Below are 17,219 nucleotides of genomic sequence, written 5' to 3'. Positions count from 1 at the left end.
CTTCACCGAGGACATTTCAACCTGCTGTAGAGAATAAGGTAGTCAAGCGGGAAGAAGGGCGAGCAGGTGCAAAGGCTTGCAGAAGTGTCTGGGGAATGACGAGCAGCTCTGTGGGAGGGCCACTGAGAGGGTGTGTGTGGAGTGGTGGTGGCAGAGGAGGCTGGTGAGGTAGGCAGGGGTCTGATGTGAAGGGCCTTGTCCTGTGTGCTAGAGAATGTGGGCTTTAGCTTGCAGGAAATGGGGTACTCTTTAAGTTGACTGACCCTTCCACGCACTCATGTGGAAGGGAAAATGGTGCGGCCCTTTAGGAGGCTGAGCCATCTGAGGTCTCCCAAGAAGATGCAGTTCTTTCCTCTTCTAGGATCGGGGGGCCACAGACACAGAAGGCTACCTGCTTGGCCCCAGTAAGGACACATCTCGGCCCCAGTCCTGTTGGCTCTGTTGCCAGCATCCTGAGAAATGGCACTGCCATTACTTCCCTTGGCCCACAGCACATAACTTAATAGTGTCCCCTGTCAGGAATGGTTCTCCTTGTCAGGAAGCTTTTTATTGATGTTCAGCCTTCATCTTCTCTTTCTTAATATTATCCCATTATGCCAATACTCCATTGTGCCATGCTAAGTAATTCCCTTTCCTCCTTGGCATTTACATCTTCCGAGTATTTATAGACTTATCAAATGCCCCATTTAGTTGTCACTTAGGCAGGCTATACATATTTAGCTTCTTTAATCTGGCCCCATAAGCCAGACTTTCCATTCTCCTAAATCACTTGAGTTACTTTCCTTCAGGTTTCTGTCAATTTGCTTCCAGCCTCTTGGTAATGCAGGGGGCTTGGGAGGAAGACGGGGTCGGGGAGGGAGGGCTTGCTCCCTTGGTGGGATAAGAACAGTTCACCATCTGCTGAGGGTGGAACTTCTCCCTTAAAGTACAAACTCCAAAACAAGCCAGGCCTCTAGAGAAGCTCTAAATGCCTCGTTATCTGCTTGTTTCACCTGCATACATTTCCAGCCAGGAACATTCTATTATTGACTCTTACGTGCTAGGTGCCCACATGCAACACATCTGTGAGGGGTACTTATTATGTGTCAGGTACTGTGCTGGAGACCTCTCCTTCCTTCTTTTCTCCCCTCCTCTTCATTTCTTAGACTTATTCATTGCTCAAAGAATTACTGAACTCCTACTGTGTGTCAAGCACTGTGGTACAGAACTGAATAAAACGTGGTCCCTGTGGCCGTAGAGAGCTCATGCAGCCTAAGTATTTATTCATCTCGTATTGCCCACCCATCAAGTTGTTTCCTTCCCATCTTAAGGGTCACAGAGAAATCAGTGCACTCAGCTCTCACTGGCGCTCTTGGTTGCCTGAGAGGATCCTCCTTGTCCTGTCTAAGCGAGCTGCCACATGACACACGGGCGTCAACGGAGCCCCTGCTTAGTGCTCTCCTGTGCTGGGTCTCTCTGGGGCCTAAGAGATTCCTCTTCAGGCCTGGTACTTCTATCACTCCTCCTTCTTGGCATTCGATATTCACGTGACTGCAACTAAATATGTGCTTGAATGTTTTTGTTTTTCCTTTCCATGATACTGATGTTCCAGGTTATGGAGTAACAGATGGCTGAAGGAGCGATGCAGTGGGAGACATCTGAGTTCTGGGGAGTCTGGGGAGTCTGGGCATGAGACCACAGCAAGGAGCACTTCAGCCACTTGATCCAGGGGCTACTCCACACAAGGTATAGAATCCCCCTGGCTGCGGTGCTGCTATCCTCAAAGAGGTGAGGAAGCTATTGCAAGGACACAGTTCAGTTCAGTTCAGTTCAGTCACTCAGTCGTGTCCGACTCCTTGCAACCCCATGAATCACAGCACACCAGGCCTCCCTGTCCATCACCAACTCCTGGAGTTCACTCAGACTCACGTCCATCGAGTCAGTGATGCCATCCAGCCATCTCATCCTCTGTCGTCCCCTTCTCCTCCTGCCCCCAATCTCTCCCAGCATCAGAGTCTTTTCCAAGACTCTTCGCAAGAGATGGCCAAAGTACTGGAGTTTCAGCTTCAGCATCATTCCTTCCAAAGAAATCCCAGGGCTGATCTCCTTCAGAATGGACTGGCTGGATCTCCTTGCAGTCCAAGGGACTCTCAAGAGTCTTCTCCAACAACACAGTTCAAAAGCATCAATTCTTCAGCGCTCAGCTTTCTTCACAGTCCAACTTTCACATCCATACATGACCACTGGAAAAACCATAGCCTTGCCTAGGCAAAGTAATGTCTCTGCTTTTGAATATGCTATCTAGGTTGGTCATAACTTTTCTTCCAAGGAGTAAGCATCTTTTAATTTCATGGCTGCAGTCACCACCTGCAGTGATTTTGGAGCCCCTCAAAATAAAATCTGACACTGTTTCCACTGTTTCCCCATCTATTTCCTATGAAGTGATGGGACCAGATGCCATGATCTTCGTTTTCTGAATGTTGAGTTTTAAGCCAACTTTTTCACTCTCTTCTTTCACTTTCATCAAGAGACTTTTTATAGTTCCTCTTCACTTTCTGCCATAAGGGTGGTGTCATCTGCATATCTGAGGTTATTGATATTTCTCCTGGCAATCTTGATTTCAGCTTGTGCTTCTTCCAGCCCAGGATTTCTCATGATATACTCTGCATAGAAGTTGAATAAGCAGGGTGACAATATATAGCCTTGAGGTACTCCTTTTCCTATTTGGAACCAGTCTGTTGTTCCATGTCCAGTTCTAACTGTTGCTTCCTGACCTGCATACAGATTTCTCAAGAGGCAGGTCAGGTGGTCTGGTATTCCCATCTCTTTCAGAATTTTCCACAGTTTATTGTGATCCACACAGTCAAAGGCTATGGCATAGTAAATAAAGCAGAAATAGATGTTTTTCTGGAACGCTCTTGCTTTTTTTTAGGAAGTAGGAAAACTGATATTCAAAACCAGGTCTACTGACTACAAAATCTTTCTGCTTTGATTGTTGTAAAGTAGAAAGTCCTCAACAAATACAGAATTTACAATTAAACAGCTCTGAAAGGAGGATGGATTTTCATTGGTCTGAAAGCAGTTACATCTGTATTTTCCTAAGCATGGCAAGGGATACAGAATTAACATGCAAGAGTTCTTCTGGGTTGCAAAGCACACAAAGCCACATTATCTCATGAAGGGCCAGAGAAGCAGGTTACCTTTACCTTGTTCTTCAAGTCAACCAAATAAGTCTTCCTTGACATACCATATGAACTCACTGCTGCAAAAATGGCCACTGATAGTTAAAAGTTTCCAAGAGTTAAAGACAAATGAATACGAAGGTTGAAGTCACCGCTCCAGCACATTAATATACTTTGAGAAAATTTCACATAATTTACCCTTCAAGTGCTATGTGAAAAATCGGCAATAACTGTAAAATGAATAAATTATGCCATCATTAAACATCATACTGTGCCATTCTTTCAAGAAATTCAAAAGAGTTTCTCGTAGCATGCACAGTGCCACTAAGAGGAATGAAGGCGGGGGAAGCTCTGTTACCCTTGAATAAGGCTGAAGGAGTAACAAGAAATGCCAGGGATGAGAGGAGGTTAAGGCCCCGGGAGGTTCTCGTACGGCGGAAACCGTAAAACCTAGAGACAAAAAAGCCTTGTGTTCTGTGTGTGCGTGAGTGCTACGTGGCTTCAGTCAGGGCCAACCCTTTGAGACCCTATAGACTATAGCCCTCCAGGCTCCTCTATCCATGGGGATTCTCCAGGCAAGAATACTGGAGTGGGTTGCCATGCCCTCCTTCAGGGGGTCTTCCTGACCCAGGGATCAAACCTATGTCTCTTACATCTCCTGTATTGGTAGTTGGGTTCTTTACTACCAGAGCCAGTGGGAAGCCCCAAGTTATATTCCAAGCACTGTTATTTAGTGGCTCTGTCTTTGGGCAAGTTATTTTGTCCCTCTGTTTTGTTATGTTCGTACTTTTTGTCCACATCCCATGGCATGTGGGTCCCTGACTAGGGACCAAACCCGTACCCCCTGCATTGAAAGGTGGAGTCTTAACCACTGGACTGATGGGGATGACTCCATTTCACCTCTCTGAACCAATGCATACTTTATCCATACAGGTACTGTGGGATTGAATTTGTTCATGTATCTATCCCTCTCAAATTAAAAAGTATTCGTATTGGCCCTATCTACCCATTAGTCCATCCTAAAGGAAATCAGTCCTGAATACTCACTGGAAGGACTGATGCTGAAGCTGAAACTCCAATACTTTGGCCACCTGATGCGAAGAGCTGACTCATTGGAAAAGACCCTGATGCTGGGAAAGACTGGAGGCGGGAGGAGAAGGGGACGACAGAGGATGAGATGGTTGGATGGCATCACTGATGCAATGGACATGAGTTTGAGCAAACTCTGGGAGTTGGTGATGGACAGGGAAGCCTGGCGTGCTGCTGTCCATGGGGTTGCAAAGAGTCGGACACAACTGAGTGACTGAACTGAACTGAACACATTAGGGTTGTTGTGAGAATCCGGAGAGACATTAGGTATGAAGACAATATACACATGGAAAGAGTTACGGAGTTTCTTTTCATTCTTGCCATTGCAAGGTAAGGCTTGGAGCTTACAGAAAGAACAAGTGAGAAAAAGTCAGATTGGACCCATGAGTAAAATCCACATCACACCATGCCCCCATCCAGTCCAGTGAGTCTGGAACTCTCATTCACAGAAAGAACTCTAACAAAAGCAGAACACAGATGGGACTAGGAAGATGCAGGTACTCTGGCTTAAGTCATGGCCTTAAAATCAAATCATCTTGTGAAATGAAGTCTTGGGCTTGGGATTTCTTGGAAAGGATATTTTTCACATTTATAATTATGAACACTAGGGAAATGGACAAGGATGGGAACATTAAAAAGTAGTATCTATGTATTATTTTTCAAAATGAAGCTACTTTTACACATTTATTGAATACCTTCTCTGTGCTAGGTGAGTCTGTACTCATGGGTTCATTCTGCCCTCACAACTTCCAAGTCAAGGGCCCTTTCACTATGCAGATAGTGACTACTTCAGATAAAAGGGGTGACTTCCGGGCCCTACACTAGGCAGTGCAGTCAGGCCTCTCAAGGGCTTGGGACTGGGACAAGCACTCTGGGGGGTTCTCTCTCAGTCTCTCTCTGTGGGCCTGCCTGGCTTCTGCAGATCCTTCCGTCATGTTGGCGGCTCTTTTCTCTTGCTGCAGACTGGCTACCTCCATGAGCATACGGCAGGGAATGGCTGCCCCACGGCTCTTGAATTTTCAAGTTTTCAATTCAGCTGAGGCTGACCATTATCTTTTAAATGCTAGTTTCTAAATCCAGGGAAGATGAGCCAGTTTGGGTCAAGTGTTTCCCTCTCGTCCAATCAGTACTCAAAGAAAGGAGCCCTTGGCTCAGTTAAGAATTTATGAATGAACGTGTGTGCCTCCCCTTGCTTATCCTACATCCCTCTCAAGCCTGTTTCCAGGCCATTTAAAAGTTATATGGTATAGTGGTTAAGAGCAGAGGTTCTGCTACTTATTCGTTGTGTGGTATTGGGTGAACTGCTAGAGCTGCAATTACAGTATTTTGAACATAAAGTGGAGATAAAAATATACGCCTCACAGAGTAATGAGACAAACAGAAACACACACACACACACACTGGAATATATATGTGTATATATGTGTGTGTGTATATATTAATATATATATAAAGCACTTAACATAAAAACCAAGCATATAAAAAAAAAAAAACCAAGCATATAATAATTATTTCTACTTCTTTTTCATCATAATCATTAAACTTTTCTTTGAATCTGAGGTTGCCCTTCTATGGTGACCTCTCTGGTTCTAGCAACCCTGCAGTAAATAAGACTTCTGTTACATGATGGAGGAGAAGGCTAAATCTTTAAGGAGTGGGTGTAAAGATTCTTCTGCTTTGGAGTGGAAGGATGTGGAAATAATCCTAACCCAATCTTTTTTGGCCAAGGGAGTCTGCTCCTCTGTGATGCCCATACAAGTTTAGGATCCTTCTGGTGAGCCCTGGGTTGGCCTGGATGTGACACAGTAAGACGACCTCAGGTGTCATCTTCACATGTCATAGAAACACAGCTCAGAGCAGGAAGATTGAACTTGTGTCAAAACTTGGGAGTTACAAATGAAATCCAAAATTTCTTCCATTTGTGAAATATGGATAAATGTTACTACCTGTGCTGTATTCGCATAAAAAAGACAGATGTCATCTGCTATGCTCTCTTTTCCTATGAATTCTTCAAAATACAAAACAAAACAAAAAATCACTGAGAGTTAGAAGAAAAAGAATCATCCTTTTAGAAATAGATTGTTAAACGCTTTTCCAGAGTTAGTGTCAGTATTTAATCTATGAATTAAGAAATTTTCCTTGGAGAGGCTTTAAAAAAGAATGCATTTCAGTGAACTCTTTTTTGTGTTAATTTACAATAAGAGATAATTATGCCAATCACTATTAATGGAGGGGCTAAAAACTATCTTGTCTGCCATTTGCCATGCCGAGTGAGAGATCTTACAAAGCATATCTAATAATCACTGGGCTAAACCTGTTTTCCTCATGAAATGCTATCTGCTTTCCATGGGTGTGAAGGAAAAGGAATGGTGGTTGTTCATTTTTTACTACATTTCTGCTATTCTGAGAACATTTGCTGCAGAATACTAGTAAAACTGCACTAAACTGTAGATAAAAGAACACTGACAGATTGCAGTCACTTCAATTCATAAAGAAAACACTTGGAGCCCCTGGGAATGCCAAATCAAGCCACTGGCACCCAATGACTCTATGTTAAGTCACAAAGTACATCATATTTTTTTCAGTTTAAACACAAAGGCTAATGGATGTGTAACTTATTTATTTCAAATTCTTCTTTGTGAAGCTGGCTCTTCTTTTTTTAGCTCCTTGGAAAACACTGTAATTCCCCTATTCTATAAACACACAAATATAATTGTAAAATGACATCGTTCTGTTTTCATTTAATTACCCCTGAAAATGCTTTCTATTTAATATTCATTACTCAAAAGCTAATTTAAAAGAGAAAGAGATGCGACTTATTCAAAAAGATGTACTGTCATTCATAGCAATAGTTATCTAATATACAGAAGTTAATAAAGCAGATTAATCTGCAAGTCCCCTCAAGCCATTCTTGAGTTTTGGGCAACTGCCTCCTTGACCTTTCACCTTCCCGCTGCGCACCAGCAGCAGGTGCCAGCTGTGCAGCAAGCGCGGCCGGCACTGAACGCACAGTCTGCCCTTACTCTGCTTCTGACCAGCAGCTGACCCTGCAGGAGTGATTGTCTCTGGTGCCGGCCTAAAGGCTACATAAACCAGCAGCAGATAAACAAAAGACTACACACACCAGCTGCCTCGCCTAAGGGTACCATCCTGGGCGGACACCTCCACTCCTTCTCCAGCGTACCAAATCGCTCCTTGTTTGTTTCCATACATGCATTTCACCCTTGTTATTTTGTGCAAGAGGCAGGCATAGGAGAAAACCCCCCAAAACAACGACGACAAAAAAACCCCATCCCTTCCCTCGAACTTGACTTTTGAGTACTCCATGTCAAACTGTGCCATTATGATGCTAATCCAGGCCTGATTTAGCAACTTTAATAAGAGGCTAAACCCTCTTGTAATTAGATAATAAAATTTTATTATGTATTTTAATATTAAAAGTCTTAAAATCAAACTCTTCAAATCATACACTGGTACAGAACTAAGGTACTTAAATATCACAGCCCCAGAAAATGGGAGCTTGAAAAAGCACATTGTAGCTAATTTTTCATTCTCAGAAATGTAAACATGGAATTCCTATGTGGTAGCAGTGAAGCTCCAACACTCTTAATTACGTGCAGGGAAGAATGAATCTATTCAAGTATGAAGCACACTGTACCATTTCCAGCAACAGCATGAGATGGTTTTGACAGTTATTTCTTGGATACAAATTACACAAGTATAAAAACAATCCCCATAATGATTAAATGCGGTTATGTACATAGGAGAATACCAGTGCAAATGGTAACATATTTAAATGGTTTTCCTTCATTAAAAAAATTATATATGATATTAAACCATCAATCACTGCTGAAGCACTGGAGTTTAGACGCATTGTCACTGGTTGAAATAAATGACCTGGAGACAGAATTCTGGCTCACTCAATATGGTGTCTTTGCCGTTGCTTAGTCACCCAACTCTCTGCTGGTTTGGCTACATCTGGTGGATTCTATCCTTTTCAATTAATAAGGCAAGTTACGCTATCAGTGGGTTACATCTTTGAACTGTGCTTAGAGGTAGACAAACACATGTCCTAGAGAAAAAAACAAACCCACAAATGCTCTCTGTTCTGTCAGCCATTTAGAACAATATTTGAAGTACCTTTTTTTTAAACCCATGTTTAAAATTTTCCTATGTAATTTCAGCAGTTATTATATAGTATACAACAATATACTCTTAGCATTACTATTTATTTTGTTAAGTAGTAGTTTATAACCATATTAGATTTGATGTCTAAAGTCACTGTCTGCAGACTGCACTTCTAAACATATTTTTTTGGGTTTGCTGTGCAGACATTCACTGACCATCACAAGGCTTCAGGCTCTGCCAGGTGTGAGGTCAAGTATCAGGACAGAGGTGATTTGGGGGAAAAAAGGTACTGTGTAAAGGCAACAGGATTATAAGCAGGTTTCTATTTTAAAATACCATTTTTTTGTTACAGGTGAAATAGTCATTCAACAAATATTTCTATAACAAAGATTACACAAAAAAGGCAAAGAAATGGTATATAACAAAGGATTTGGACCAGAATTATCCTTTTAAAGATGAACAGAGAAATGAGTTCAGAGTATCAAAGATAAAAGCCATTTTAATTAAAAATTAGTGTTCTATTTTTAAAATCATTAACTTCAACTTTCTACACTGATCTTTAGGGATAGTGATCACAAATTCATCATTCTTAAAGAGTTTTAGTGCCTTTTGGACTTTTGCTCCCTGGCTATTAACTATGTACTTCCGTGCAGCCCTGCTCCTCTTTCATTTCAGTTCAGTTGCTCAGTCGTGTCCAGCTCTTGGCGAGCCCATGGACTACAGCACAGCAGGCTTCCCTGACCATCACCAACCCCCAGAGCTTGCTCAAACTCACATCTGTCGAGTGGGTGATGCCATCCAACCATCTCATCCTCTGTCGTCCCCTTCTCCTCCTGCCTTCACTCTTTCCCAACATCAGGGTCTTTTCCAATGAGTCAGTTCTTCGTATCAGGCAGTCAAAGTATTGGAGTTTCAGTTTCAGCATTAGTCCTTCCAATGAATATTCAGAACTGATTTCTTTTAGGACGGACTGGTTGGATATCCCTGCAGTCCAAGGGACTCGCAAGAGTCTTCTCCAACACCACACAATTCAAAAGCATCAATTCTTCAGCACTCAGCCTTCTTTATGGTCCAACTCTCACATCCATACATGACTACTGGAAAAATCATAGCTTTGACTAGATGGACCTTTGTTGGCAAAGTAATATCTCTGTTTTTTTAATATGCTCTCTAGGTTGGTCATCGCTTTTCTTTCAAGGAGCAAGTACCTTTTAATTTCATGGCTGCAGTCACCATCTGCAGTGATTTTGGAGCCCCCTAAAATAGTCTCTCACTGTTTCCATTGTTTCCCCATCTATTTGCCTTGAAGTGATGGGACCAGATGCCATGATCTTAGTTTTCTGAAAGTTGAGTTTTAAGTCAGCTTTTAAACTCTCCTCTTTCACATTCATTAAGAGGCTCTTTAGTTCCTCTTTGCTTTCTGCCATAAGGGTAGCGTCATCCACATATCTGAGGTTACTGATAATTTTTCCTGGCAATCCTGATTTCAGCTTGTGCTTCATCCAGCCCAGCATTTCACATGATGTCTTCTGCATATAAGTTAAACAAACAGGGTGTCAGTATACAGCCTTGATGTACTCCTTCCCCAATTTGGAACCAGTCTGTTGTTCCATGTCCAGTTATAACTGTTGCTTCCTGACCTGCATACAGGTTTCTCAAGAGGCAGGTCAGGTGGTCTGGTATTCCCATCTCTGTAAGAATTTTCCACAGTTTGTTGTGATCCACACAGTCAAAGGCTTTGGTATAGTCAATTAAGAAGTAGATGTTTTTCTGGAACTCTCTTGCTTTTTCTGTGATCCAATGGATGTTGGCAATTTGATCTCTGGTTCCTCTGCCTTTTCTAAATCCAGCTTGAACATCTGGAAGTTCATGGTCCATGGTCCATGTTGAAGTCTGGTTTGGAGAATTTTGAGCATTACTTTGCTAGCGTGTGAAATGAGTGCAATTGTGCGGTAGTTTTGGGATTGAAATAAAAACTGACCTTTTCCAGTCTTGTGGCCACTGATGAGTTTTCCAAATTTGCTGGCATGTTGAGTGCAACACTTTAACAATATCATCTTTTAGGATTTGAAATAGCTCAACTGGAATTCCATCACTCCCACTAGCTTTGTTCATAGTGATGCTTCCTAAGGCCTACTTGACTTCACATTCCAGGATGTCTGGCTCTAGGTAAGTAATCATACCACCATGGTTATATGGGTCTTGAAGATCTTTTTGTATAGTTCTTCTGTGTATTCTTTTTTTTTTTTTCATATTTCTTAATGACAAATTTCTTAAGATTTAATTTGTGCTTCTGTGTATTCTTGCCACCTCATCTTAATGTTCTGCTTTGGTTAGGTCCATACCTTTTCTATTCTTTATTGAGCCCATCTTTGCATGAAATGTTCCCTTGGTATTTCTCATTTTCTTGAAGAGATCTCTAGTCTTTCCTATTTTATTGTTTTCCTCTATTTCTTTGCATTGATCACTGAGGAAGGCTTTCTTATCTCTCCTTGCTATTCTTTGGAACTCTGCATTCAGATGGATGTATCTTTCCTTTTCTCCTTTGCCTTTCACTTCTCTTCTTTTCTCAGCTATTTGTAAGACCTCCTCAGACAACCATTTTGCCTTTTTGCATGTCTTTTTCATGGAGATGTCTTGATCACCACCTCCTGTACAATGTCACGAACCTGCATCCATAGTTCTTCAGGCACTCTGTCTATCAGATCTAATCTCTTGAATCTATTTGTCACTTCTACTGTATAATCGTAAGGGATTTGATTTAGGTAATACCTGAGTGGTCTAGTGTGGTTTTCCCTACTTTCTTTTAAGTCTGAATTTTGCAATAAGGAGTTCATGATCTGAGCCACAGTCAGCTCCCAGTCTGTTCCTCTTAGATACTTTGATTTGATCCTAAGTAATTAGATTACACACACACACACACACACTTGACCAAAGTTAACTTTATTTTTGCCTCAAACTATCTTGCTATTTTGAAAATTAAAAAAATATATATTTGGGGGATGTTAGATGAGTTTAATTGCCCCTTATTGAATGCTTTCTACATGCAAAGATACAACTCAAATGTGATAAAATTTCCTCTTTAAGTTTCAGTAAAGACCTAAGTATAGGGTCATATATAAAAGCAAAATAATGGCATCTTTTTAAAACAACAAATTTTAAAAGTATGCTTTAAGAATTATTAAAACATCAGAGAGAAGCAAAAATATCACTGTTGCAAGGCCTCATAAGAGGGCTGAGAGAAATGTAAGGGGTCGTGCATGAAGAGATCTTAGTTCTGAAATTCTCTAAGATTACAGAATACAGAGGTGAAAAAAATGGAAGCCAAACATACAGTGTTGGCCTGCAGAGTAATATTATTTTTCAATCAGTGACCAACATTTTTAAAACTAGATTTCTGGCTTCTCCTTGGGAGGGAATCTCTATACATCTGGCAACACTGGGTCTTACCACCTTACAGGGCAACAATTAGCTAGAAGCTGTTTGGAGACTGCCCCCTTTAAACAGGGATGTACACTGAACATAGCTTTCATTACTGTCTACCTCCATCAAGTTTCCTACTTGGCTCTATAGCACCTTAGTCTACGGTACCTTATCTTAACACAGTGAAAAGTAGGAGAGGGATGCTCAAAAGAGTCGTTTCAGATGTGCCAGTGTGAGAGACTTTCAGCAGACCTGCTGGTACTCAGTGGTAGAAGCCTCCTTTAGAGAAGAGAGGCTGCTTACAATCAGAAAGAGGTGAAAAATGGCATTCAATACTGATGAATCAGTGGTAAGAGTCAGGACAGAGCCCAGAGATGTGCAGGCGATGCAAAGCACTTGTTGCTTCCCCAGCTTCATCTCACAGCTGCCATACTGATTCCACCCTAGAGAAATCGGGTTAGAGTAAACCTCAAGAGCTGCCCCGGAGGCAGTAAAGGAAAGGAACAAAGGGACATCCTGAGACAGTTATGCTGTCAGACTCTGGCCTTCGCAAGGATACACATCTTACTAACTTGTTCACCTTCCGTGTCTGGCTACAGAATTAATGAGTGGGTGTGGGCATGGAGTAAAAGATGAAGCTCTGCCAGCTCTACCTCAGTGAAGGTGAAGCCACAGGACTTCTCTACACCAGCTGGCAAAGCAACTTCCCTCTGTCTTGCCCACTGTCTCTTTGGGTCACTGCCCATCTGTTTCATTTCAGCTGCAGTGCAAAGTTGGGGTATAAGATGACTGCTCTGAATCATTCTACCTTAAGGATGACCCCTGGGACTTATTGGAAGCTCAACTTGCCTCACTGTAAATGCTTAAAACACACATATTACTTCAAGTTAGAAGCTACCAACAAACTATAGCTTTGTGGTTAAGCTGTATGTGAACTGTGAATGAAACATATCAAGGTAAAATTTTAGTTTTTCCATTTATTGACTACATGATCTTATTGACTACTAGTAACTTAGGAAATTACTTAATCTTTTTATGCCTTAGTTATCTATAAAATGGTGCTCATAATATGACAGCTTCACAGATACTGTGGTGATGGAATCAGACTAACTGCTTATATGTAAAAAGCTTAAGCTTGTCTGAAATATTGGCCAGTATTATTATTTTCCTTGAAATAAATACAAAGTACATACATATATTGCTGTGAAGAAGACCATGATTGCAGCAGCATGTGCAAAAAACAATTTTATTATTCTGATTTTTTTACTTGTCATGCCTAATAACTTATCCCTGGCTTCTCTTTAAATCCATGTTATCCTCTGATCCAGTTGTAAATATTCTTTCTGCATGTTTTTTTTTGACATCAATCTGCTGTTATATTTTTGATAATAGCTGCAAATTAACCAGACTGAGCTAGTGGGCCATGAACATACTTTCTAATTAGGATTCACTAGGAATGTCTATAACAACATTAGAAAATTTGGTTAATTTTTTAGGAGCATAAGAGACATGAATATATTTCATCTGCCTAAGTATTTCCCACTGTAAGAGTCTTGCTGAGGTTCTATAGGCCAAAATCTCAACATCAGTTAAATATGTGACTGCACTTTCTCCTACTTAGTATTATGGAATGGAATCTTAAGTATGAAAGATGTCTTGTATAGTATGTCAAAATGTTGAGCAATATCGTTTCAATCTAAACACAGAAATGAAAAAAGAGCAGATGATTTCCCTTCTGCTATAATTCACTTTGGGATGTATGTCACGAAGAGCACTATACAAAAGCAATTTTCATTGATTGACTGACTGACTGAGGAAAAGGGTGACTGTTCTCTCCAGCTTACGTTCCTACTGAAGAATCTGAAGTATGATTCTTATAACTCCTGACAGCTCTTCACAATTTGTAGTTAAATGCTAGGTTAGCACAAAGGGGGAGGGAGGGTGAGAAAGAAAGGATTATAATTAGAACTTTTTCTGGTTTTTAGTACAGCTCACTTGAGTCAGATAGTTAAACAGAAGAGGTTAAGATAAATTCAAACCTAAATGTTCTAATTACTCCATTCAGCCTATTTAAATTTTAGAGAACATAATTGCCAAAAATACACTGTTAATAAGTTAATGGTATAATCGAATAATGGTATAATGGTATATATATATACCATTATATATATATATATATACTGACCATTATATAATTCTTGTTCTATTTCTACGTAAGTTGCTACTCTTTCTAGAATATTTAGTTTTAAAAGAAGTTCTGATTTAGAGAAGCATTCAACATCAGTGTCCTATTCTTATAATCTGAAAGAGAATGAGTCACATCTTTGAAATGCCTCTCTAATTTGTATAAAACATGCTCTTTCATTTACCTAATTTGGATAGATCTTTCTTTCACTTTGTGATATAACTAAATGAACGCTGACCTCTGAGTTATATATGCAAATACTTAACACGACCAGGGATAAAACTGAAAACACTTCACACAGAAATCTTACATTCCAGATTATTGTAATAGATCCATGTGTAATCCCTGTTACTACTGACCTGTTCTTCAAATTTTAGTTTATCTTTCTAATGACATAAAATCATGGGGAACTTTTTTTGCTAATATACATAAACTAGGTTTTTCTCAGTTGTTAAGGTAAAGCAATGCTGGTTAGACAATAATTCTTACTTGAAATAGATTCACTTAATTATAATAGATCTTTATTCTAATAATGGACTAAATTTAATGCTTGAAAATTTAGATTTGTTTGCAAAATATGGAAGATGGCTTATTTGGAGAATGTTTTTTTAAAAACACTGAAGATCTAAAGCCATGTAGCAGGTCATAATAAACACATTTTCAGGTGAGAGGCACTTAAAATGTCTTTCCCAAGCAGCTGCATACAAATGGAAAGGCCTATAAGAATGTCAGAAAATCCTTTATGTAGGTTCATGCTTCATTTGCTGTGGAAGCTTGAGGAGATAACTTTTGCAATTTAGAATTCACACTCTTCATGCAATTATGCTTCCAGCAACATAGGTCCAGGTTTGGGGGGGAGGGGAAACAGTTCAAACTAGTAAATAATTGCAGTATCATTGCATCAGTTTAGTTTAAAGAGCTGACAAACTCTCTCTAAACTCTAAGCACAATTAGTCATTAGGGTCTAGTTTTTCAGCACTGTTAAGCAATTTGTAACCCATTCCTTTTAATAGGGTTAGGCATTACTTAACCGACACAGATGCCTTGAAAACCGAAACCTTGAGTTATGAAGCAGCAACCTTGTTCATTACCTTCTCTGATAGGCAAATCATCTATAAAAACAGCATTTAATGGGCAACCAATGAATAATCAATGGCTCACTTTTCATCTGAGTGTGAAAATGAGAATAATCTAATATAAATTCCCTCTGGTAAGAGGCTGAATCTTGGATTCTGCTGCTCTTCAGGGTTGATTTATAAGGTCTTGGAAAGCTGATGTAAACAGATGATCAATGGGACCCATCCTTGCTCATAATAACCCCCAACTGGCCCACTCCCTCTTTTCCAAGTCTATCCCTTCAGGCTATTAGCTCTGTCCAGCTAATTCTTCCCACTACTTCTGCCTGCTGCTTTTACTCTGGCCATCCGTTCAGTCCAGCCGACTCAGAAGTAATTTTATACGCAGCAGAGAGCGGGTGGAATTGATTTTTCACTCAGTGCTCAGTTCCCATCTGAATAATTATCAATTTTACTGCCTCATAAAGGGAAGAGTCAAAATTTCAAATCAATTCAAAAGAGCTTTTGAGACGACAGAAACTGTGCATAAGAATAGAGGTCAAAGTTGTCAGTGACCTAAGGAGATGATGTCAGATACTACTATACCCAATAGCTGACATCAGAGGCACTCAAGATGATATAACCTAGTGCTAATGCAAATCATATTTATGCTGACTACCAGAAACCAGTCATTAATATTTAAAATGCTATCTGAGAGCCTACATTCCAAATAAATAGAATGCATTCCACTGTTAATAAAGATATATCACTACTTAGTCAAATGCTGTAAAGTAAAGGATTACCAAGTATTATTAACACATAGGAATTACTTAAACCAACAAACACAGGATAATTCTGAGTAAAGACAAACATGATTGTCCTTTGCACAACAATATTACTTGTTCTGCACAGTCTGATGGCATTTGTCCAGGACCATGGCCTATTGATTTTTGCTAAAATTTTCTACTCACTTAAAAGTTCCTGCCAAAGTTTATGGGACAATATTACGATCATGGTTGAATACTGGCAGGTGGTAGACTTGTCACTTGCCATGGTGGGGTTGGGGGTGGGCTTGATTCCTGGCCAATCCATGGGTATTTATTTTCTCCACTAGCTGGCTACATGCTTTAATTCTGTGGTTCTCAGCCTTCTCATAAAACACCTGAGCACTATGACACACTCCCAGCAGAACCAATGGCTACTGCAGATGGATGGATGAGGAGAGGTGTATCCAAATCTTGATAGGATGTATATTTTGAAGAAGCATTCTGGCTGAATCTGAGATCTTATCCCTACCAACTAGTTCCCTGAGAATAAATGGTGTAAGTAAGTTGTAAGGACTTCGGTTTTTGAGCCAAACAGACCTTGGTTCACATTCCACTTTCCAGTTGATCTCTCTGTGCTTCAATTTATTCAACTGTAAAATGGGGATGATTATATCCACATTTCATGGTTGTTGTGGAGATCTAAATGAGGAGACGTCCCTGAAAGTACTCTCCTACTGTCATCACTGTACTAATCCAATAGCATATAATTAGTTACTGGTCTCTCCTTCCCATCTGGCAGGAAAAACTTAAGAAGAGAAATTAATGTCTTCTGGATCTTAACAGCTCTTGCACCTTGTACATAGGAGGTCCTCAATAAAGGAGTTACCTTCCTCCTGTTTAATCACCAACATGTTTTGTAACAATTTCAGGATCATACCAAATAGTTGCAGCCCTTTGCTTATTTATGTAAAATCTTCATCCACACCTTCTTGCCAGGAAATTAACTGGTTAACTGAAACATCACCACAGATAAAGTTTACATAACTTCATTTAAGTATTAGCAAAAAATGACAGCTAGGAAGAAAACCTCTTCTTTGGCTTTCTTATTCATTTTCATCATTTATTTACTCAGACTGACATTTTCTGCTGATTGCAGGCGACTTATTTGCTGGCTAATGACCATGTTAAAGTATTTACATTTGCAAACCACAGACTATTATGGAGATAGTTTGGCAAAATAAGACAACTGGAAGCAGTATAAAGATATCATTTCCCAAATTTAGTAGAATGGGAATATATCATAGTGATGCTATCTCCATAGCAAAATGATATTACTCTCTTTGAAATGTTTCTGGCATATATATTATGTTTATCTTTATGCATGCTGTTACTGTGATTTGTAGAAGTGACT

General features: G+C 40.1%; 1 protein-coding gene across 6 annotated transcripts in view; it reads right to left on the bottom strand.

The window, feature by feature from the left end:
- The window catches only part of RANBP17 (RAN binding protein 17), a 369,878-nt gene that overhangs the window by 13,938 nt on the left and 338,721 nt on the right, over positions 1–17,219 (bottom strand). The gene's annotated exons all lie outside the window — the stretch shown is intronic.

Source organism: Bos mutus, chromosome 20, assembly GCF_027580195.1.
Source record: "Bos mutus isolate GX-2022 chromosome 20, NWIPB_WYAK_1.1, whole genome shotgun sequence".
Taxonomy (NCBI): Eukaryota; Metazoa; Chordata; class Mammalia; order Artiodactyla; family Bovidae; genus Bos; species Bos mutus.
This window is presented reverse-complemented; position numbering and strand designations above follow the sequence as displayed.